The sequence below is a fragment of the Xylocopa sonorina genome, chromosome 5, assembly GCF_050948175.1.
Source record: "Xylocopa sonorina isolate GNS202 chromosome 5, iyXylSono1_principal, whole genome shotgun sequence".
Classification (NCBI taxonomy): Eukaryota; Metazoa; Arthropoda; class Insecta; order Hymenoptera; family Apidae; genus Xylocopa; species Xylocopa sonorina.
In genome coordinates this window covers 10,142,893-10,166,868 of record NC_135197.1, presented here as the reverse complement: position 1 = coordinate 10,166,868, position 23,976 = coordinate 10,142,893, and the positions used below count along the sequence as shown (strand labels likewise).

The 23,976-nt window shown below is 46.0% G+C and overlaps 1 protein-coding gene across 3 annotated transcripts in view; it reads left to right on the top strand.

Moving 5' to 3' along the window:
- Positions 1-1,314: 1,314 nt before the first annotated feature.
- Dgk (diacyl glycerol kinase 1) overlaps positions 1,315-23,976 on the top strand; it is a 67,090-nt gene continuing 44,428 nt past the window's right edge. For all 3 annotated transcript variants that reach the window (XM_076895978.1, XM_076895977.1, XM_076895976.1), the window contains exon 1: positions 1,315-1,499. The gene's annotated coding sequence lies outside the window, so the exon portion shown is untranslated. The remainder of the gene's footprint in view (positions 1,500-23,976) is intronic.

Here is a 23,976-nt window from a genome sequence, read left to right as displayed (position 1 = left end):
GCAGTAGCTTTTTTATTACTTGTAAAATTAAATTTATGGATACAAAAACAATTATGATATTATATCGCGTATCTTTATATGTATGTATTAGTGCATGATTTGCTAGTCATAATTTTGTTCTTACGTTGATCCGAATAAAATTAGTTACGTGCCCGATTCCCGCGCTCGGAGAAGTTAATGCGCTAATTTGCTGATGCGAGTTACATTCGTGAACAAACAACGATTAAATCGATGTTGTATCGACCGAAAATCAAGTTTGATTGTATGTACGTATGTAATTTTATAAAACTGGCCTAAATAAACAACATCACCCGTATGAATTGACGTTAATTGCGTAGAAATAATAAAATTGAAATACTTTCCTTTCCAGACGAGCGCGGTTCAACTTTCCAGATGGTTGTTTACGTCGCTTCACACGAAGGAAATTGTTTGAATACATTCTACATTAACAACTGCAAATAAAATTGGAATTCACAGTGGGAAACCGTACCATTGGTACAAATTAATTCACCGTACAATTCACGGCACGTATTCGCCGCATCTTCGTGCACGAATTGCACGAACTTCTGCATATTAGACGGCTAAATATGTATGTCAACGCGTATCTGCACTGCAGGATGCCTCCACGATAACACTATCATGTTGTTATTATTGCAATCAAGGTATACAATTGTTTGTTCATTGTGATTTAAATTATTTACAGCTCAAGTTACAAACGTGAAACAACAATGCACTTTGTTCACCTATTCTTGTTCATCTACGTACTCGCAGTTCAAGGGAAGATCTCAAACTACATCGTCCCGCTTTAAATTCTACATCGTTCCGTTCGTTACGATTACGTTATCCAATATCATAAATAATCGAAGTCGCATCGTATCCAAACAAATCGAAAGGTTCAAGACTATTCTTCTAACATTATTCTAACAATATTTACTTCTTGCATAATCTCGAAACGACAGATAACATTTATCGTTCATTCAAGCATTTGAACGGAACGGATGACATTCGCCAAACTATCGAGATCCCGTATGAATAATTCGTAAACGAAAGTTTCTTATCGGCCTCGGAGCATAGTCGAGAGGAGAGGAGAATGAAAAAAGGGTAAGAGAAACTAACAAGGAAAGTTATTAAAGTGTTCATATAGTGTGCACGTATTAAAGCGAGCGACGATATACAATCGGTGGGACGGTCGGCGTAGAAAGATGACGCTGGCGCAGTAGCGACGACCAAGATCGGGAGAGTCAGTCAGTCGGTCTCGCGCCTTACGCGTGTGCGTACTGAGTTGTGTGTTCGTTTGTTATACCGGGACGTGCTCCGTTATCGTCTGCTCGTTTTCAAAACGGTTGTCAGCAATTATTATAACCGAGGCGTCCCTTCCAGACGATTGTTCGAGCGTGCAGCTGCGACTCGCATCTCAACGGAGCGAGGCCGGGTCCAGGACGATGCCGGAAACGTAAAGGGACGCTCCGAAGCGTCTACGACAGGATGATGCAGAAATGGTGAGTACAAATTACTTTTATCTTTTATTTGTTCTTAGCGGGTGTTATGTGTCATTCGTAAAGTGTCGCATCACTCGGAATTCCGTACGTTCTTTATCTTCTGGTGGTTCAATGGAAGTCGATTGATATCTGCCGGTTCTCCAGCGAAATCGTGCGATTATCAGATCGGTAAAAGCGTAACTTTATGCAACAGATTCTCAAGTAAAGCTCGTACGCCTATCATTTGTAAACGTACAGATGTCGATCGTATTTAAGACGTAGTAGTTATGCGTAGAAGAATGCGTTTGTATGAGATCGCCAGTAAGATCTAGCGTCTGGAACAGTGGATTGTATGTAAACGTGTTAACGAAGTTCAAAGAGACGTTTGGGAAACGTGAACTTGACGTGTCTTTCGGTCGTACGAAATCGAAGGAGTCGTCGACAAATCGTCGCTTCTGTTTATCGTTTCGTTCGTTTTTCACTTATTACTATCGAGTCGTGTCGGGGTCGCACGTACGATGCCTATCCCTGATCCTTTGGGCACGATCCTTTTAACCTTCGACCTTCCAAGCAAAACGAATATGCATATTAGCTGTCTCTGGGTGTATATACGTTTATAGAGTCGTATGCGCGACGACTTGCGGCACGATGCCCCCGTTTCCTTGTAAAGGACTCGATTCTGCGGTTTCGAATGTATTATCATCGGGAAAGTAATATCCAACCCCTTCCTCCCCTCTTCTCCTTTGTACGTGCACTTCCGTTTCTAGGTAACTTTGTTTCAAACTAGTTCCTATGCCGCCTTTTCCTCTGGACGAACTTTCAACGTGATACTAGAAACTTTTTCATTCCTGCTTGTTTAACGAATGTTAGACCGTTTTAATTGTCGGTCATTTTTCTTTTTTCTTTACTTTACGGAGTCCACTGCTCTGAGATGATTGGTATCCGTACTGGCGATACATGTATGATTACCGGGTTGTAGAATAAAGCCAGAGATGTTCTTCTTTCTTGCGTTAAGCGACTCGTGACTCGCTCGCGTACTACTACACTGTTTGTGCGGGAGTAAACTGTCGCGTCGCATGGGGTTTTGTCAATGGTAGCGTAGACGTTGACCTTTGGCAGGAAGAGGAACAGTTTTCTAGGCGTGACGCGGTCTCCACCAAGGTGAATCGATTTCGCGCGCGGCTTCGAAATTTAAATTTAAACACCAAAACCCGCCGCACCGGCGATATTTCTTGTTCGTTTCGTGCAGCCGGAAACGCACTCGGTTCGCCTCACAATGCATTCCATCGTACACTGCTCCGCCGTTATTAAATTCAATTCTTCAATATTACATCCTCTAATTTCAATCGATAAATTTTCTAGTGCTTTCAATATCACATTCGATATTCTAATATTGTGATTTTTGTAAGAAATCGGACGCTTGGCATACTTGGAGAACTTCAGGAGTATATAAGAATATAATTCTTTAAAAATCTTTAGTGGAATTCGTTCAGTCTTCGACTTTAACTTAAGCGAAGGAATATTAATGGAAAACGCAAATGCGTTGAAGTATTTTCGCAAAAGTTCGATCCTTTATCGAGGATATGTACGCAGCACGAGTAGTAGATACAAACTCTTTCACAAGACTCGATATATTTTAAAACGTTGACTAAACTGCATCGTTATACGAAATAACGTCCGATCGAAACCGATGTTCCGGAACTGTTGCGAATCTCGCATGTGTCAAGCGTAACTTGCCGAGAGTCCTTGGGTTTATCTCCCTAACCGAGGGACTATCCATCCAACGTTGGCATTATTTCAAAAGCAACTTCTGCTTTTCGTTTCTAAATGGCTGTACTTAGCCGTTCCGTTGCGCCGCCGGAAACGCGACGTGCCGCGACCAACAACGTTACGTACTAATAAACCGGCCCGCCGTTAATTGCGCCACTTACAAATTTCACCACGGAACTCGCCGAGCAACGAAGAAAAGCTAATTGTTCCGTAAAACTTTGAACGCCTGGTTAAAATAAGCTTATGAAGAACAAGATTAACCGCCAAATGAGATCGTTTCTCAAGTTCCTCGATTAAAATTTATCTAAATAAACGCGGCGATTTATGATACGCCCTGTTACGTTTCAACAGGTTGTTGACACGCGCGGATGTATTTTTCTGCCTCTAAATCATCGAAAAGCACGCACTGACCCCTTTCTATCTGCCTGTAAGATATTGGTTCTATCTTAGAGTTGCTGCGATTATGGTAGCTCGCTACCGGCAATCGAAATTAATGTATGAAACAAACGTAACACGATTCATCGCCAATTTTAGTTATTTCACGAGTTTTTCACTATAAAACGAAATTCATGGAAAACATAGTTGACAACTGCACCCGCGTATACATACTCGACGCTACCTATGTCCGTTTGTTCCGGTTAAATTATCATATTTCTCCGTAGGACAAATTATCCGCGCCAAACGTTCTCAGTTTTCCTTTATCAATGTACATAACGTACAGGTGGAACGAATCGCAGTGGTGTATGAATAAAAGGGAGGAGAATTATTCGTGGGAGTTTTTGCATAGGGTTGTCCTTTTAATGAATTCCCGTGAAATTTCATGATAATATAATATATTAATTTATATATGGATATTTAACAGTAAGACTCTGTAAGGGTAGGATATATAGGTGTTTTTATAGCGTTGGAAGGTTAGTTGGGGAATTCTTGTTTAGCCGAACGAGCCGCGATTAATCAAAAGCTTGGCAACTGCAACGAGTCGAGCCGGGAGATCAAAGAGCTTAACAGAGAACGGGGGAAGGCAGCAAAAGTCATATAAAAATTTTACGTACTTTTCACGGCGCGCCTCTAATCCTTTGAGCCTTCCCGTTGTCTTCCGAGTGATCTCCGCGCGTACCTCGAAACCTACTCGCGTCATATTTTCCTTGCCGTTTTTTTCTTTCTTTTCTACACTCATAAATCGTCGCGCTATCTTTTTACGCCCGCGATATTTTTATTGGCCGTGTATGTTTTCGATACCACCGAAAGCATCTCCGTTTCCTTCGGGGCATCTTTCTGGTCCCGTTCGAGCTCCTCTTTTCGCGGTCAAAGTCCAAGCTGCGTTGCTAAACTTATTCGTGCTCGAGGATCGATGGATTTTATTTTTTTTTTCTATTAAATGGTAGATTCAACGGAACGTCTCTTATTTCGCTTTGTTTCATTTCGCTGGACGCAACGGGGATGAAGCGGGTCGTGTTACACGCTGATATAATACGCTTTCCCGTGTCCATCCCCCTGTTTTCCTTCGACATCATCCCCCTATCAAGGTCAACCAACGGAGGTTAGGTTACCATGACGACGTACAAGTTTAGGTTTACGTGTCGCCTATTTTCATCCCTTTACATGTGCGAAACGTGCGAAAGCACGCGTTGCGACCACGGATCGCCATGAACGCGGAAGTAGGCTGATAATGACGGTGGAAACTTGGATGAGTTTCAAGTGCTCGCCTCGGTCGTGCTTTCATGGTCACCAAAGGCATAGCTTTAGACGGTAAGAGGTACACTTATTGGAATATTGCAAAGACGTTTGTCAATCAGTGGGAATAAAATATTCTAATCTTTTATCTATGCATATCAAGCCTATGTACGCGGATAATCGTAATTATTCCATGTACAAAACAGTTCGCAAGCTAAACTGCGAATGCTTTGAGATTAGTCGGATTTCATTGGCCAACTTTGGATTACTGTGTATAGATGTTAATCCACGAAGTAAAGTTAGATGCCTTACCGCAGGAATAAGGTCAGTCGAGTAGGCGATACTCTAATCGCTTTGAACATTAATGTATTTCTAATTCTCTATCCGTTATCAATCGAAAACTAATGCACAAATATTAGCTTAAAGGGAAGGTCAGAGGTTGTTTCCAGTTTACAGATGCTCTTTATTCATCGCGGCTATAATGGCGCGAAAGTTTCTTTCAATTTCACCGTTTCGCCTGACTGAAACACTTCAATGCAACGTTCCATCGTGGAGCTTACATTGTTGATGCACCCTTTAACGAGTTTTGCGGTGATGCTGACGGAATTATTGTAACGTTTGCATTAACCGTGTAATTTGCTAACCACCGCCAGGGTTCCGTCAACGCTGAACCGTCCAACGCGTTTAATAATCACCGTTGTCGAGCATTGAAAATACTTGATTGCTCCGGCTTTGTCGCAGAAATACCCGCGATTACCAGATGCAATTTATTTGCGTTCGACGCGACGCGGAGCGCGTGAACCGGCGGCGAGCGAGGGTGGGTACGCTCGCGATCGTCACGAGGACGCGATCAACCGTGTAGGTGTGAAACGGAATATCAGACATTAATTCGATTACTCCGCACGCGATTCCGGCGAGCGACATTTTTTATTCCACCATTCCTTGCGACTCGTTGCGGACATCGTTGGGGGGAGAAAAACGTGGAATCGCGAGCGGTAAAGCGGAGAGGGTGTCATTTTTATTTTCAGAAGAATTTCAATTTTTTTTTTCTTTTTTTCTTCTCCTCTTTCATTGAAATACGACGGTCGAATAAAATCGCGTAATGGTTCCAAGGAATTTTATTCGGGATCGTTTCGTGGTTTATTTGCGAATAGAGAGAAGACGTTGGCGTTTGTTTGACATTCCGCTCCCGAATCGGATTTAATTTGCGACTCGAATGAACGAGCCGCTTGTCTCGGCTCGATGTTCCATTTATTTTGCCACGATTATACGCGTCGCTCGTAATTGCTTCCTCCTTCTTTCCAACCGGATCGATCGCCGCGAAATTGACTGCTCCTCTACCTCGAAACCATCTCTCGCGCCGTCGCGATTATTCGCGTTCGTCGCGAGCCGTGTTTTCAGAGCAAATAATTCGCCGCCGGCCACCGTCTCGTCGTTCCATCCTCGCGATGGAGACGCGGAGACTTTTCGTTCACCCCTCGAGACGCGGCGCCGCGGCGTTCTTCGCGCTCGCCCCGCGGATTTCCCGCGGTCCCTTGCCAACTTGTTTCGTAATCGACGGCTGTCGCGCGGATTCGTACCAGTGCCATTGACATCGACGATGCCAACCGGGGACCACCTGTGGAAACGCACGTTCCGGCCAAACAACCGACCCGTCCCGTGAACTTTGCGATTGTTCCGCATGCAGGAGGTGTCAGCCAGTGGCCACAGTTGATGAAACTGCCCTTAACCCGCTCGGAATTGCTATGGCACACGAGTGTCCCCTGGACGTTGATTAAATTACCCCGGATTTACTGCAGCCCTTTGTTCTTTGCTTCGTTAGCGATGGACAAATGCATTCCGTAATGTAATGATTGAACGTTTAATCTCTGGGATTGGGACTCTCTCTTCGTTGGAAGTGGTATAGACCAACGATTGGTCAGACACGCGACGCTACTTCGCCAGTGCTTGTCTTTACGCTACGTCCAATGTTAAATGCTTTATTTAACATTATTTTCTTCCTGTTACTCCTTCCTCTGAACGCATCTAAGCTTTTTTTTTTTAAATTAATAATGGATTATTGCTCGATGGCAAGTTAGCGAATTAGTTCGAAACGGCTCGTTTTACACGAGCATCGCGATTTCAAACTACGCTGCGAGGATTTCACGCTGAAAGCTTGCCAGACACGTTGCTTGTCCGTATTGCGGAATCGTATCCGTCCAGCTCGACGAAATCGCTCTGTACTTTCTCTGTTATCTCGAGTCGTACGTAGAAACGATCGAGCTGCCGATTGTTCTCAGGCTGAATCGCCTCGAACACGTGTCCGACGTCGGTGCACATGCTTCGCACGAGATGCCTCGGCTGCCAAAAATTTCGAACGTGCGCGCGATCCTTCTCTCCCGAGCCAAGTTAAGCTGAATTGCTCCTCTGTGTTTCCCACGTTCTGTCCAATTTTCCACCCTTTCTTCCTATCCACGCTGGCCACCAATTATTTCAACCGAACACTCTAACTCGGGGCACAATGATATCGGTTTATCTCGAAATGTCGATTTTACCAGCGAAATTCGACGCGAACGCTACCAATGGAATTCACTTGGCGAACTTTTTAACGTACGAGTCTCAGAAGGAATAGTCGTCACGACTGGCCACAGCCGAATAGGTTCGCGCAAGTACGTATCCCCGTGCCAAAGCTAGCCAGATAGCCAGCTTCCGTTAGTCGTTTATTGCGGAAGTTTATCCAGTAACATCTTCAAAGTGGCCGTAGTTCAGTTACACTCACGAGTAGCACAATATGCTTGCCGTATTCCCTCCGTTTCGTTGGTGCATCGAATCTCCCGTTGCCAAAACATTAGTACGAATGTTAATTTTATCTATCCTAACGTTCTCTAATCTCACCCTTTCGACGGATTAAGTAAAGAACTGGTTATATTTCCCGCGCACGTTATCAAACGCCATTCGAGCGGTTATCCGACCGCAGCCGAGAGTTCTCGGCTAACCATTTCTCTTCTAGCATCGAAAATCCCTGTGTACACTTTATTGCCGTCGATTCCTGGATATATGGACTCCTTGGTAACGTTTCTACGTTAAATATCCTCGAATTTACTTGCGGTAGAAATCGAGTATTTTGCTGTTCGACGTTAATGGATCGCGTTTGATATTCCGTTGTTCCAGTTTTTAATCGTAAGCGATAATCAGTGCGTGAAACGCGTGAAGTTCACGAAACAGCATCGTTTCCACGCGTTTAGCAACACATATCGAGAATTGATTCTTAAAAACGTCCGAGCATTGTCGAGAGTATCTTCTACAAACGAATTAACGGGATCGACACGCGAAATTATTAATTATGAATCGTGTCGAGATGCTCGGCTCGCGTTTCATTGTACGACGACGAAATAATGCACCATGAACAGGGGAAGTATATTGTGCAATAGTTTTACTGATTCTACATTGGCGAAGCCGATTGTGCACCGTCAGCTGGGCATATTCGATTTCTATTAAATTGGAAAGCGCTCAATCGGAGAGAATTTATGTATGACAATCGATAATGCGAATAACGTAGCTACGTAATTAGCGATATGATTATGCTAATTTATAGCATTGTACGTAACCCCTATCTCTTTGTACTACAGTCTAGATTTCGATCCTATAACTCATACTCCTTTATGGATCCAATTCTTCGCCTATAATACCCGCACTTTACTCTCTGCCAGATTAATAATTCGTTTGCATTAACCGGGGCCACATACAGAATACCGGAGGCGGACATTTACTTTTAATTCTTATCACGATGATGATACGAAAGTTTCGCTTTACGGGTTATTTGGCACATCAATCCAGCGGTAGGTTCTTCCATTATAGAGATTACTCGATTGTTGATTACTCGAGATAATCGAAGAGCTCCAGAAAATTCAGCTCGTAAGTATAATCTGTGTACTTAATGCATCTACATAGTATATCCTGTTAATCAACTCCTCGTTTCTTAATTGCTCAATCGCGTGCTTCGGCGAAAAAACTCGCGAAGATCGCGCGCTTCAACGATCGTTCGTGCCGCCTTTGAAAAATTCTCTCAACCACGAGCAGCTCCCGAAGAGATAATTTTATTCGATTTACGGAGGCGTCTCGTCATCGTAAGATTTTAAGTGGCCACTCAGACCCGTGGCACTCCGGCTCTGGCCGTCGATCGCGCAACTCTCTCACCCTCTACGCGGATACACGGCTGGTGCCGTAGGTGGAGCCGATCGCGGTTAAGCGGCCCATTCGTGTTTATTCTATTTACGTTGGCCGTGATCGAGCAATTTGTTGCCGATACACGCGAGTGCCCCGTTGCTTCCGGATACGTGGAAATCTCGATCGATCGTTCTGCATCCCCCGCGGTCGAGAACGGGCGGTAGGAGTAGACTACTCGGTGGATATCGAACGATATCCTCGAGGGGTAGAGAAGAGGAGGACGAGTGGGCTCGTCGCGAAGGAAGTTACTCCGCGCGCGGACGAGTTACGAGATATCGGCTCGGCTCGATAGGATGAAACGCGTTACGGTTATTGGAATTGATACGGCTGGAATGCTCACCGCGTCATCCCGTTTCCTTATTATTTTAACTTCTGTTATTCACTCCTGTCCGTCGGGGACGCGCGGATGATTTATCGCGTCGGCGTGCCTCGGGGACGTGTAAATATTGTATCAGGCGTGCCGTAATCTCGTAGGTGTCGCCGTGAAATTTCACGGCTTTTCGTAAAGTTTATACCCGAAAATTTGTGTTGCCCGGGAAATTGAACGGGATTGAAGTTTGCGCGACATTTCAGCTCTGTCCCATTGGAACGGATCCGTCGCGTATTCGCCTCCCAGATCTGTGTACATCTTGTCGATGGAGAAATGAATTTTATTAGAGAGATCGCACAAATATCTTCGTTCTCCGTTTCCTACGATTTATCGCGATTAAATATATAATATCGAGATAGAAAGTAATCTCGGAAATAGAAAATTTTGATAACGCGAAATCCCTCTTACGTTCAACCGAGAAATCTCTTACGTTTACGTTTCCAATGCGATTTCCACGAGTTTGGCTCGACGTTATTACAGAGATAATAGCTATTGGGAACTCGGATGGTCTTACGCAATCTTATCGAGAGTTATGTTAATCGTAAACTATTTAACGTCTACTCCTTCGCTTCTCTCCCTTGGAAATGTTAATTTCGTGCACGATCCGTGTCAGTTATGCTAATCGCGTAATGAGCACTGGATCGCGTCCACGAGAATTCCTCGTCTCCTGTGTTTTTTTAAACCCGCGATTCGATTAACCACCAAATTCGGTTTAAACGCAAACTCATTTAAACTACCAGTTTCATCAAGAGTCCCGCAACTTTTGGTTCGAAGTTTCTTCGATTTTCTCGATGAGATCGCGAAAGAAAGGGTGTAGCATTCGAGAAAACTTTAAACAGAATTTCGTTGCGAGCGGTAGTAGTACGCGATTATCCCGAGTTGACTTATAAATTGCAGCGGTACGCGGAGCCAGAGAACAAAAGTGTGGCGTAAAATATGATTTTGCACGTAATTTCATTGTCTTCTCTCATTTGTCCGGATTACGCATGGTTGGCTCATTGTTCGGCCGACGAAAATTATTCGCAGTATCAAACCGCGAACGCTTCGAGATTAAACCGATAGACGCGCGGCCGTGGATTAGCGAGGATGCGCGAGTTCCTCGAGCATTCTGCTCGGTTTTCACGTACCAAAGGACACCCGACCGATTATGTCGGGTGTAATTAATTGCCGCGCAATAATTAACGCGTTGCACTGGTCCTACCCAGGTTGAAGCTTATCGATACTTGTCAGCGTTCCGCGGGGGTAATAAAGAGGAGTCCTTTGTTTGAGCGACGTTTATGGAAAACTTCCGGCGACTAATGAACCTGCATTGTACACCAAGTATTCTTAAAGTTTAATGGTATTCAGGGGATGGAGACATTTATCGGTACAGCGAGTCGCTGGGTGGATCTCATAATTTTAACGATACTCGACTATTTTTCCTAATTAAATTCTCGTGGCTGTAGAAAAAAAGGAATAAAGAGGGAAAGGAGGAGTCCTCGAGATTAAGAAGTCGTATCTCTTTCGTCGAATTCTCTGCTCTTATTTCAACCCTTTACGTGAACTTCTTTTCGCCGAGACGACCAGTCCTTTACGATTAAAACGAAGTTACATCGTCACGTTCGTCGAGTACTAATATTAATTTATTCGACAGAGTTTCGTAGGATTGAAACTTGCAGTAGAAAGCGGAAGATTCAACAAATACCAACTTCTCAGCTCCGAAATCCATCGATCTTCCTCTCCAACGAGCACGACCAAAACTACCCTCGCGCCTCTTCCTACTTATTAATTCAAATATTTTCACCGAAGCGTGCACTCGAGATAAGCTCGAAGATGCTCCGTTGAATCTACGAGGTCGAAAGACAGACTCGGTTCCAGGTGACAAATTCGCGAACGAAAATCAACGACGTTAACACGCCGCGACGGAGACTGGAGCCAATCGAGTCGTACCGATCTAATTCGATTGACCGAGCCACATATCCGCACCCGATTGTCTGCCGTACGCGGCCCATCCGCTAATGCAATCGTTGCTCGAGTATGATCCAACGATAAGTCGATTTAACGAGCTACCAGCGTCGAGTAACGAAACTTCCATGGGGATTTAGGTTTGCGCGCACCCCTGTTAATAACGCGGCTCCAATGTCACGCTTGGTATCGCTTGACACCGGGCTCGATCGCTCCGGGACCTCGTCTTCCGATCCACCGACACGTTATACCCGAGGAGATCGCTTAATTGAACGTTATTGCGAAAAAATATCGCCACAGAGCTTGCACACGTGGGAACCGTCCGACCGTCGTCTACCTGGGCTCGTCGAGACATCGAATTTCGCAATATGAAATGTAGTTCGTATCGTGGACGAATAAGAAAAGGTAGAAACGAGGAAGCGCGATGAAGTGGATTTCCAGCTGTCACGAAAAATGTGAAATGTTCAAAGTTTTAATAACAGAGTAGGGGATTCTAAAAGGTTAGACGCCAATCCCGTCGTTCGCGTTGTTTCGTTTTTGAATAGGCTTGCGTGGTTGTAACCACCGGTCTAAGGTAATCGAAGGCGTCTACTTTCCCATTCAATCAATGAACATTCTTGTTGGCTGTAATAGCGCAACTTACAGCTCGTTAGGGGGCTGTTCGTATCATGTTTGAGATTGCCTGCCGCGGAGTTTGATTGCTTCGGAAGTTCCTGTCCGGTCTAAGAAGCGTGCTTCGCGCGAAGCCGCATACGGGATCGGGCTCGGACAGGTAACGAGAGTTGCCAGAACTTTTCAATATTTCGGTTCACTGCGTCTCGATCGATTCTTCCACCCCCGTGGACAGTGCATTAGAAAAGGGCTCGCGGGACGTTTCACCGCTCGCGAACCTGGTAGATCGTACGCGAGTCGAAAGCTGGATCTCCATCGCGGGCTGTGCGTACATCGCATTAACGCCAGACGTTACGAGCAGAATCGTACGATCTAATCTCGAGAAGTAGTCCCTGAGAAATGGTCGCGCGTTTCTCGCGAAACTAACCGAGCCACGCTAACGTAACTTCGATCGTCGCTTCGACATTTCCCGAGCAAGCGTGCAGAACGCCTTCGACAATTCCGACGACTGGTTCACCATTAACACCAACTGGGTCACCGACGAGTCGTCAAACGAAATTTCGCAGTGCATGGATATTTACGCGAGCAAAAGTTGCTTTCAGACGATGATCCTTTGGGTGCACTTGTAACATTTCATTTCCAACCGCACGTTTGAATCGTCCAAGCAATTAGTCGAGGAGAACGAGGGGCCACTCCGTTTCTCGCCACTTGTCTGTTTCTCGCTGGTTTCCAGAGGCATCGGTTTAGGCTCTGCACAGCCCCGCAACAAGGCTTCGTCCGTTTCGAAGCTTTGAAACTGGCCGGTCACGGCGTAGCAAAGCCGCGTTTCTGCGTTAGCGGAGCGTTGCACGCGCGCCAGTTCCTTTAAATTTGCATGTCGTATTCATGGATTTCTGGCTGTGGTACCAAACAGCCGGGCTGCATTATTCCGTCGCCGCGGCGGGAATTTGCGAGCCGGGACCGCCAAGTATAGCCTGGCCGGCTTAATATGCGAACGATAAATATGACGCGTAATGTATCGCGATTTGGACGGCGACTAGCAACGCCAGAAGCGCAGGAGGCGATTTCGTTGATGTTTCACGGAACATTTTGACGTAAAACCAGCGTAGCCGGGTAGTACGCGAGGATTTAACCAAATCTCTGGTCTTAAGAACTGGTAGTAATAATCCGGTTGCTAAATGGACTCCAACAGTTCGCTAAAACGTAACAGTTAGGGTCGAACCGTGTATTCTCACTTTAATTCAATTCTCCCTCCCTCTTCTCGAAACGCATGGATCACCACGCACCCTTCGTTAAGGGTTGCTACGATCGAAATTCTCGTTTCAACGTCCGCACGATAATCTTTACGATTCGAGATTGTTCTTCGATCAGAGTTGAAACTCCAACGAGGTAATCTGGTCGTAAGAATGTTATAAACATACCGCGAAACACGTTCCACTTCCACGATATCTACGACGCGGATCTGCGATCAATCCGTTCGCCGAGACAGTCGGAACTCGGTCAGCCCGAGCTCTTCTTGTCTGCTCAAAGTGACGAGTCTTTCGCGGCGGAATTTAGGGGCTCGTAAAAGTGTGGCGATCCGGGGCTGGCCTAATTTCCTCTCGGCTACCGATAATTTTACTGCCTGAGGAGGATCCTTCAGTTTAGAAAGCGCCGCGGGGCCGCTATCGATCATTTAAGGGTGGTGCCTTTCCGTCGAGTGTAATTAGAGGATCGTGTAGTGTCGTAGACGATCGTCGCTATTATTCGAAGGGAATAGCGCATAAAATTTTATACAACTTCAACTGTTTCACGTTGTATACCTAACTTTAGAATCTTTTCGCACTGCATCGATGTTTCCAGCGACAAGAAGAATCGGCAAACTGGCGCTCCGCAAACAAATCACGGCACTCCGCTCGGAGACATCATTCGCCTCGAAAGTTCAACGAGGACGTCATCCTCGCGAAACAAAGCACTCGAGACGCTCGAGACGTTGACGCTCTCACCCCGTAGCTACGAACTTTCGCAATCCTGATAATATAATATTTGTATTCGAAATTAGCCGTGCAACAACGCTCGAGCCAATAGAACTCGGCTACGGAGTTCCCGCTCGCGCCTTACCTGCCCGGATTCCGAACAATCCTGTCGCGGCCCTATATAGTCTCGAGTTTTCCGTCGAGCTCTCGTTAATAAGCAAACGAAATCCCCAGAGCGGCAGGCCGCCTCGAATCTGTCCGCCTTCGAATTACGCGACCGAGACACGAACGGTAACTCGCGAAAGAAACGTGCACCGTGGACCAGAATGGCATTCCGGCCGGAGACAAGGTTTCTCGATTCCAATCGACGTTCGAATCCTCCCCCCCTCGAACCAGCAAACCGAAAAACCGTTCCGTCTCGATTCCGCGTCGAGTGCTTTCCCTGCTCGCGTTCACTTTTTCCCCGGCTACTTGTCACGTACGTCGGCGAGGCAGTTTATTTTCATTGCCCGGGGTTTGCGGCTCGTATCGAGAGGGATGAAACAGGGAAACGTCTGGCTTTCGACTCTATTAAGAACGGCGAAGAGTGCGACTTCGCGCGCGCTATCAGCCGCACCCTTCGCTGCTACGTTCCTCTCGGTTCGTGCTCGATTTTCGTTGAAACTTAACCGGGACTCTTCCTTCCCCTTGTCTCTTCCGAACGTGTCAACCAACGAGATATAATATCTCCGCCGTTGTCTCGAGATATTTATTCAGCGATCTGTTTAGCATATAGAATGATTCCGCGGGGTAAATATTAGTCTTGCTTAATGCCACGCTGAAAGGGCTTTCTCGCTACGGTTTGCTCTTAAAAATGTCGGATAATACATGGAATGCGCAGTGAATAAGAATGAATTTGGACGCAGGAGATTTCCATCCACTTTACGAAGCTACGTCCGATGGTATTTCTGCTGGTTCTTCCCATTTTTCTCGACTTTCGAGGATATCACGGATAATCGCGTCCGAATAGTTGGGAGAGTACCATATCTCGTGCGTGGTGCATTTCGGGTTTAGTGGTTTCCAGGCAAAACGATCGCTTCAGCCTATGGCCTGGTGATACCTCCAAATATCGCGTAATCCTTTGGGGGGCGCAGCAAACCTGATTAATATTTGACCGGAAACCAAGCAAGGCTTATTGCGGTCAGATGAATGATTAATCGCAGCTGGTCGCGTCGGCGAACAATGCGCCCCGGAGAAATTAATTGAAACGATTACAAAGGGACTGTGGAAACAGGTGTAATTAGCAACTGAAATGACGAAGGCCGGTTCTTCTTTCATTTCGAACAAGGGAAGACGTTTTTCTGGATTTTCCTCGACGCTTCTCAAGGAACCGCCAGCTCCTCCCCCTGCTGTTTCATCGCGTTCGATTCAACTGTCCGCGGGGGGTGTCTTTTGTCGCGCGAAACAATGAATCGACCGAAACGCGCGCTGATAACTTCGATAAAACGATAATATTCCGGGTGCTATACGAGACTCGTCGATTGAAACTCGCGACGAAGTTCTGCGGGAATAGGAGACAAGTTAGAATCGAAAAGAGATGATCAGTATAGATGTAACACCCGCTCAGCTCCCATGGTGCTTTATTTCGTCGGCTCTCAATTTTACAGTAGGCGTATTCTGACCTACGTTAAACAAGCTCGCGTGAATTCTATGCGAAACTGAAATTGTTTAAAAAATCTCAGCCAACACCGCAGATGAACGCTATAATTCTTTATTATCTACGGAATTATCTTCAGCGTCGTTCGCAACCGAGCGTCCAGCCAGACCACCAGTATCTCACGCGGTCACGCGACCAGAGCCGATGAAAATTCATTTTGGATCCGGGCCAACCACTAAACAACTGCGTGTGCGACTTTCGAGGTACGCCTCTATTCCTCTCTCTCTTCCTCGCTCTCGTTGAACAAGCTCTCTCGATGGTTACCACAATAGCACGATACCAGTAGCAAGCTCCTTTCGAATCGAGAGGACGTTTCGTTGTTCCTCTTCGGCGGTTCGCCGAAGCCTTTCCCCAACCGCGATAAACAGCGAGAGGCCGAAGAAATCGCGGGCGAATGGGACGTAGACGCGGATGAATATATTAAGAACGAGTAGATGACGTGATTGTCGCGATATACGTACACGGGAACGACTGCACGTCGCGTTTCTCGACCAGGTTTCAGCGTGTTCCGCGTCATCAGCCCCTCGCGGACGTGAATATTTCGCCAGTTCGTAAACACAGCTGCGATACGACGTTCGCATATGGCGTGCACGTCAAGTAGTCTATGATTCCCCGGCTTCATGCACTCTCGTGGTGTTTATCGTGCCCGATGCAGCTCGATCCGCGTAATTTTCGAAACCCACGGATCGGTCCTACCCCGGGGCGTCCGCTGCGTTCAGATAATAACCTCGTGCTCCGCTTTGTCCTGTCGATTAATTTATTCTATTCTGCTTAACAGATGACAGCTGACGCGCAGCTAGAACTGTACTCGATAGTTCGTATACAGCTGAAATGTTTTCATTCACGCGATAGTTAAAACAGCGCGTTGAACACTGCCTCTCTTCTGAATGCACGGTAAAGTCAGCGGGATACACGTGGCATTTCCAACAGACATTACCGTGCAGATGAGGTCTGGCATCAAACGTAAGAGAATCGAATTATTTATCCTCGAAAGTTTAACGTCGACTCGACGCGACTTCGACGTTGGCCGATTTCGCTGAATGTTTGAGGAACCGTAACTTCCCTCGGCGAAACTGGCGACTCGTCAATTATTCCAAGCGGAATCGCGTTCGCGAGAGTCCCATTAAAATTACAGACCCACCCCCGGCCTCGGAGAGACTCCTAGAAACCGTCCGATCGCAGACGTCGAAAACGGTAAACGCGTGTAAAATCCGGTCTAAATAGATCGTGTTCGCCACCTAAAAATAAGGGCGATCATTCTCGCGGCTCGCACGGCCGCGTCCAGGCCGCGTCCAATTAAACTTACGGGCGAAACGGCGGCCAGCGTTGTGCATCATTTTATACAGCTCCCGTCGCCGGTAAACAATCCCGCGGGAGAATTATAAATCTCGCTAATTGCTCGCGTTCGGACGTTCGCGCGAATTAAATGATACACGACCGCGAGGACGATGTTTCGCGAAACAGAAACGCGGCCTGCACCGGCCCAGATAATCGCGGCGAAATTAACACGGGCCCGTGGACGACGAGGCTTTCGCGTTCCAGATGCATTTATCGGCGAAGGGACACGCGAGGGGGGTGAATTAACTGGTCGTTACGTGATACCCGATTAATTGAGGGATAGAACGGTGCGGTTATTTCGCTGCGAATTTACCACTGCTACCTTGATCCTTCCGGTTTATATTAATCGCGTAAGCGGAGATAATAATATTTTCACGAGCAGGCGCATATGGACGCGAGTGAAAACGCGTCGCGAAAAACTGAGAGGACCAGAGTATGCTATAAATTGTATTCCACTAGCATTCGAGTGTCGCGTTACGGAACGCGAGGACTCCTCTCCCTTTCTCTCGGTTATGCCTTTGGTTCTCATTTCCTGATTAGATGCGTCAATGGTAACAATTGCTCGTATTTCCCCCGCTAATTAAACGGACGTCTAATGTCGGAAGGCGTCAATCATCCGAGAATTCGTGTGCAATTAATTTGGAGGATCGCGCTGTAGAAATTGAGCCTCGCATTATAGAATATCGAGTATCGGCCGTCGAACGTTTGATTAGAATACAACGCGATTCCGCGGGGCCCCCACGGTGTTGTTACGTGCACGCGCACACGTACGATGAACAATGCCGAATAAACAATGGGGAATGTTCACGCAAGACCTGCCGGCGATTGCGCGCGGAGGGATTTCGCGTTTACTTACGTACACAACTAACGATCAACGTAAAACAGTAAATCGAGGGTAAATAGACCGCCAGGGTATTTTCGGAACTAACGAAACGGAAGATTCCGATCCCACCAGAGATGACGCAAAACTGCTTTCGGAAATGACGGTGTACCCTCTCTCTTTCCCTCTCTAATGTAACGCGAAACATTTAGCGATCGTTTCTTTCTGCTCGCCCTTCACCATCGTTGCGCGCCTGTGAAGTCTCACACTCGAGACAGAAGAAAGACGTGACACTGACAATTACTCGATTTGTTCAAGTAGTTTAGGCATCACCGAGATGAAGAAGAAGTCTAGTGGTACTCACTTCGAATTCTGATCGATCGAGCATGTACTCCAAACACTCTGCGAGAGTGCAAAATGCTGGAGGACGTAGTCGAATGCGTTAAGAGATGACCGTCGTCTAGTCTTGATTGATCTTCGTGATTACGCGTGGAGCAATCGCTCTCTTCCGATGTTTCGGTAAAAGAGTGTACAGTTTAAAGAAATTTAAAACGGACGATATCCCCGCGCAATCGTTAGTTCAAAATGGGGGCGTCGAATTTCCTTTGAGACTTCTAAACGTTGCCGAGTCTGTTGCCTCCTGCCCTCACGGTTGATCCCCTCGTAAAGGGCAGTGACGAAGAGACGAAAGGGAAAGATGAAAACATAGATCGGACGTGGCTGGTTTAGCTGAGCGCGAGAAAAAGGGGATGGGGGTGAGAAAAGAAGTTTCTTTCCCCGAGATAACGTCCCCACCGAATATCCACTCCCTTTCTGAACGCCCCTTATCTACCGCCCTTCATCGGTCGATACCGATGTCGTTCACGTGCTAGAAGACTCGTCTTTGGTTCCTGCTCGTATTGTCGCGCGCTGCGATTCTCCTTTTTCGGCCAAATTCCGAGCAGCTCCCTCGTGATTTCCTATTTGTATCGCGGAGATTGAAACTCAACAGCTGCTCGGATAACGCGAGTCCCTGGAATATTGTTCACAAAATGCCCTCTGCGACGAGTATATAATTACTCGAAGATAAACGGTTAGGGGTAATCGAGATCGTTTTGAAACACGAAGCTGAGAAAATTGAAGGATCTTAGTGGAAATGCATACAGCGCGAGGAATCAGCCTTCGCGACTTGGCTAATCGTAAGCTATTAAAAGGAAATTAGCCTGAAAATTCGAGACACGCTGTTTGAACGTTCAGGCTCCTCGACTGGGTAATTCAGCGTCTCCATCTTGAGCTTGACATTCGAATTTCCTGCGACTGGTTTATAGTGTACTTTCAACTATTAACCTCTTCCTAGTCGGACTGTAAACCACTGTAATCCACTGTTATTTATTGCCTCGTTGCAAGTTCGCCTTCGGTACCGTTGATCGAAATCTCCGTGTAACTTCTTGTCAAACTGATGTCGAGGTTTCCGCTGCACCGCGTTATGATGATGCTGTATTATGGATTTCTCGACTTGATTTGTGGCTCGCCTCTATTGCCATCGCTCGAAACTTCTAACGTGCTACAATATTCGGCTCTCGAATGTAGCGAGATGTAGTTAGCTTTGCGTGTATCAAGTTTTCTTAAACTCTAATTTAAAAAAGAAGTATATCAGTGAACACTGTATTTCACCACCACCTTCACCGGGAGATCTTGCAGAGACCACAAAATTTCGGTAGTCGAGCAGAAAAGCGAGCACGTTGTAGCGGTCGAGAAGATTTTCACCGATCTGTCTCGACCCATATCGCACCTCTGTCGTTCCTTCTGATTATGGCAGAGCGACGAAACCCGTCTCATCTTCACCTAATTTCGCGTTGGACCTTCCTGCGATAAAGGAAAAAAAAGGAGAATCGTTCGACGAGTGTTAAATCGCTTTGCAACCGACAGGATCCACGCGCTCCATTCTTAACTTCAAAGCTTCCAGATCTGTCTTGTACAGTAGCAAATTTTTAACTAATTTGAGAAAGACTCTGATCAGAGTCCCAGGTTTAGCTGCAAAGAATCGTATCGTGAAAGAATCTCTTGGTGGCAATCCCTTATCGAACGTTCGTTGCATCGAATTCCAGAAGAGGCACGAGGAGACCAGCCGCTTTTGGCAGCGATTCCTGAAGGAAAAATTGATAGTTGCGAACGACGTTTCGCTAGAGCAAATTGACACTTCCGTAGGGCTGCGAGCGTTCCAAAAATTTCGATGAGATCCCCCGTATCGAGCGTCACCGACGCGCGACGAATGCGAACAATGCGCAATCGAAGGCAGTTGGAAAGGTTAAGGGAGAGAGAGAATTCGAGCCTCGAATAACCTGGCCTTTTGTGTCGACTCTGCCATTCTAGTGAAACGCGAACCACGCGATCAGTTAAAAAATTACCAGCATTCCGTTTGACGAACATTTCGGAATCATGGGAAAACCTGGGGAAATAGTATCTTCGATCTGGTACCCGTCTCTGTTTGCTGGCGCAAGCGCATCCCATCCAATTAGGAATCTAATTAAAAACCATGGGTCGCGGTTAATAATTCGTGACAGAAACTGTATACACAGCCGCCACTGATTGATCAGCCATGCAGTAGATGCAGTCACTTTGAATTCGTCAGCCATGCAGTAGATAGAGTCACTTCCAATTGGTCAGCCTCGCAGTAGATGCACCGTGCGATTGTGCTGGCGGAACCGACACGGCCGGAGTAATTGCCGCACGCGTTTACACGCCAGTCGAAAAACGAACTATGAACAACTGGAACAACGTGGGGTCGATCATCGTCGCTATTTCCTAAACCACCTTAAACGTTACTTTGGACGTTCGAAACTGCAATAACCTAAATGTCATTAAATTTTGACGCGTTATTAACCAACGTTGCGTCCATGTGGAAGTTAAAAATTAAATCGTTTTTTAAACGCCACGATTTTATATTCGAATGTCAAGGATTTCGTGTGATATGAACATTATAATTTGTTCACGCTTCCCTCATGCAAGGCTGATAAATCTGCGGCAATATTTCGGAACGTCAAGCCGTTTCCGGAGGCAGAATTGAAACGAAGATCGCGGAAGAGCGTGGAAAAAGTCGACTAAATTTGTATCCGTATAAACTGGCCGACTTGAAAAACACGAGCGCGCCTCTGAAGCACGATAAGCCGATATTTGGCCGACGCGTTTATTCGCACGTCATATTTTACGCGCAACGCTGCATATTTATGAGACAAAGGAAACATTCGGACGATGGAAATTTAATTCTGTTACGGGTACGGACGCATAGGTGTTCGCGACCGAAATAAACGAACTAAAACGAAAGTAGGAGAACAAAGACAGTAATTCTAGTGGAAATATGAAAGTGGATTGTAGATGGGGATTCTAATTAAAGACAAGAGTTTGGTTGATACCGATTTTCAGCCAAAAGCGGAGGAGCGTTTCCGCTATTATTCAAGTTCGTTTCGCGGTGAACTGCGTCGCGGAAATGACGAACGGCGATTGAATAAAAAAAAAAAAAAAAAAAAAAACAGCGCTACATTCAACGGTGCAAAAATATCCCGTACAATTTGTTATCGTCTACGCGCGACGGACGTGTGAATGGTGCATATTTCACGAATGATGAACACTTCGGTCACTGTTTACAATCGCGGCACGGTTCTTCAAGCAGCGTTACTCAATTACGACGATATTGATTAATGATGCAAAAATTGGAAATTAATATACGCGTATCGTGTTTGTCGATCATTACACATATTCGTCCTCTGCGTCGATAGGTATAATTATCCTGTTTATCGACATGTTCGCGACAAATTCAGTCAACTTTGGCTGCGTTAATTACGCGATTTTTCTAAATGACGCAAACGTACACGCGTGCACGTTTCGATTACCCTTTCTGCGGCAGTTAAATGTAAATAGGAATAACCATTTCCTTAATTCGCTACGGACCTCGAGGAACCGCGGCGTTTACTCTCACGGAAGCAGAATTTCATCCAGACTTTAATTCAGCTTAAAGCGTCCATCCCGCGAGAATGTGAACGCTTTACGCGAGATAAATAGGGTCGGTGCATTTGGGGAAATATTCAGTGGCGAAAAGCGTCGTGTAACAAAGGGCCCGCAGAAAGTGTCCCGGGGGACAGGAGTGCTCTCGTGGAAAAGAGAACAACCTTCCTAGCGATGCTTCATAGTACGTAGCGGTGGTCTTTATTTTCGATGCATCGGTAAATATGTTCCCGGCGTTAATGTCCCCAGAGCGAACCACGTGAAAGAAAGAGTCGAATTATCATCGTCGTTGCTTTAACGAGGGAAAAAGAGTTGCCATCCGAACGGTGGCTCTCCTCGACTGTGTTTCTTCGACTGAAAATTAACAATTTGCAACGTAACCGGAGGAGCGCGTAAGAACGATTTCCCGGAATCGCGTCGACGGCTGGTGGGAGAGCAAAAGAAACGATCGCATGCAAAAGACGAGTTCTTGATTTTGTCACGCCGAGATGCCGGTTGAAACGCGTTCCAGACGGTTAGTACGTATTGATTCCACCCCCGACATCCTCGCCCTTTCTCCCCATCTGGAAAAGCATCCTTTGCCCCGCGCGGATCCTCCTTAAACCTCACCCTACTCCCTCTCTCTCTCTTAAACCTTGCCCTACCACTTTCCAGGGATTCTGTCTTTGATCTTTCCACCTAGATACATAACAAGACTTCCGGCGATGCTCGCAGGCTAAAGGGATCGCGTTACGAAGGAAGTCCGAGGTATTGCGATCAAATTTGATCACTTTTTTTTTCCCTTGTCTGAAAAATTAACGTTTCGAGACGGTGAGAGGAAAATGTTTCGCAGAGGTCGACTTTTCTCTGGCCTTTCGATCCTTTCGACGTACCTGCGACTCGATGTGTTTGGATAGATGAGAATGTCGCGGCAAATTAATGTACCTTGTAGATATATTTTTTCACTGAACGATATCGATCCTGAGAGGATGGGAATTGCTTTCAAAATTGCAAACGCGTATTAACGACGTGCACGAATTTCGTGTTTACTAGTGATATCCAATGCTAGCGATACGAAAACGTATATCATCGTATAATTTCGGATTTCATTTGTTTCCTGCGCGTCATCATTCGACAATTTCCGTGCAACATTCAATGCTGAAGTATCAGACGGCATAGATAGCGAGCGTCCATCGTGCAGCAAATCCGATACAGGAGTCGTGGTTCATGCTGGCTTCACCGGTGAATACGTATAATAGCAGTAGTATTGCAGGACGTATAGGCAGACAGGCAGGTCCAGCGCCTGACGAACCGCCGTCTGATACTACTTGCAACGGCCGTACACGAGCGAAGCTATAAATTGTATATTTTATAATTTAACGAATACGTATAATTGTTTCACGGTTGCGTCAAGTTTTAATTACTGCTAAGGCTGCTGACAACGCGGAGCGTGGTATATAAACGGTTTAATTTCAAAGTTGAACAGGACGCGTTAATATCGGACAACCGGAAAAATTATTCCATCCTCTGATTGCGCGAATGAAATTTTGAAAATTTAATGCTCTCTGTTTTCGCGACAGTTAACGAATAATTTATTTTTCACGCGGTGCGCCTCGGTGGGAAAATAAAGGCAATTGCTTCGCGTATCCGCGCCGCGGGGGACTTATATTTCAATTTTAAAAACCGTTTGCGCGAGGACGTGTTAAAAAGCAGGCGATTTTCACGGCGATAGACAAGTCAAACGGCAAGAAATTTTTAATGCGGCAACGATGACGTTTGGATTGCGATCACGTAGACAATTTGAATTTCAGATCGCCGTTAGTTATGGCGTGTCGTGTTATTACAGTCAGTTTTTGTTCCCTGAAAAAGAACTGCCGGGGACGGAAAGTATCCTATGCGACGTGAAAAATATCGCCACACCCGTGGAATTTTTACTATTACATGAACTGAACTTTGGGAACGACTCGTCGCGCAACGAGACATCATCCATCAAGTAAACGTTCGTATCTAGAAAAAGTATCATTCGACCATCGTACAAACTATCGCAATCGCGAGCAGACAAAAGACGAGAATTATACGTCGAAACAAAGGGCACGCACGTAAAAATGGGAAATTTACTTACGCGAGCGAGGACTGAAAAATGTGAAATAAAA